Here is a 1,710-nt window from a genome sequence, read left to right as displayed (position 1 = left end):
TTGACCTCTATATGATACGTTTTGTAAACATTGCATTCTTTTGAAAAGGCACACCATAAATGAATATTTAAATCAAAGGTTTTCGACATCTGATGATTTCTACATATAGACAATCACCGTAAATAATAGTTTACAATAGTACTTCCGTTGACAATGCAGTCAAAATAAGATACATGGTGATAATTTGATGAATGCAACATTTCCTTGAAAAGTATGTCATGTAAGACTCCATGCACATAGCTTGTCTAACATATATGCAACAGCGGAAGACTTCTAGGAAACCTGAGAATAAACATGCTAACAAGTGTCAACACAAAGGTTGGTGAGTTCATAGTTTTAATGTTTCGCATAATCTGTGTATAAAGGTGGATCACAAGATTTCAGTTGTTTTATCCAGAAACGTTTATCAAAATATTCTACAAGATTGAGCACCCTGGTAACTAAGCTTTAACATCTATAATAAGTACCCCTGTTTTAACATACATGCAACCAACATGTACAATACACGCAAACCAACGTGTACTAAACTCAAATAGCATACGTCTGTTTTATAGTTCAGGCTAGGGTTTCTATACCTGGAACAGACGGGGATGTCAAGCCCTATGGATCCATATACTACTACTCGCGCCCACCAGTTCTTATAACTGGCAGTTAACAGTTACCAAAGCTAAGGGATTTTCGGTTCAAACTCAGTGTAGAATTTAGTATGTACTTGTATCCATTGCGTTTAAAATAAAGTGCATGTATTCTCAGCCTAAAAATATAGATTACAGAAGCAATTAAAAAGGGAGCAAATGAAACTCACCTTAGCAGCACATAAAGTTGTTCACCAAAACGTGACCGAAACTCGGAATATCAAATAACCGTAGATCTCAACCTAGAGAACATATGTTGGTCAATAAATGTCTATCAAGCTAGGTCAGGTCATAGTGTATAACAATCCTAATGCTCGAGATCGACATACAAAAGTTATCCAAAGAAGTTTCAAAAAGTCAATTTTGACAATAGTTCAACAAAACGAGACATACCTTATATAAGGATTCATTTACTCGGTTGGTAATATTCAAAAATCCAATTTATCAATCTCGTAAACAAGTTGTTTAAATCTTAATTGTAGATTCAAAAGCAATTTCAATTAACGTTAATCATAATTCAGTTGATCATATCTTTTAATCCGTTCATCGAAATTATTCGATATCTAAATGAAAAGTTATTGATTTTTCGCCAGCTTTCCAAAAACATGTATATCATATACCTTTTACCAGTAATATATATATATTTACTTCGTGATTCATCATAACTGTTTAACGATAAAATTTAGCATACAAGCATGCATAAATATATATACTCGAGCACTAGACATGGATACATAATTAATGTATAAAAGATAAAATATGAGTGCTTACGTATCAATATTGAGATTCAATATTGTAGGAAAGTACGTAGACGCAACAGAGATGATAAACACTAGATTTGATTCACAAATATACCCTCGAACATTACCCATAATTTCCTTAGCTCTATCCCGCTCAAAAACCCATTTTGAAGGTGACACGCTCATAACCTCGTCGTAGTATTTTAGGTATATATACTACTAATAATAATATTATAATAAGATTAATAATAATAATATTAATCTTAATAATAATAATAATAATAATAATAATAATAATAATAATAATAATAATAATAATAATAATATAAAAAAAA

The sequence above is a fragment of the Rutidosis leptorrhynchoides genome, chromosome 1 (assembly GCF_046630445.1).
Source record: "Rutidosis leptorrhynchoides isolate AG116_Rl617_1_P2 chromosome 1, CSIRO_AGI_Rlap_v1, whole genome shotgun sequence".
NCBI classification, from domain to species: Eukaryota; Viridiplantae; Streptophyta; class Magnoliopsida; order Asterales; family Asteraceae; genus Rutidosis; species Rutidosis leptorrhynchoides.
Note: the sequence above shows the minus strand (reverse complement) of the source record.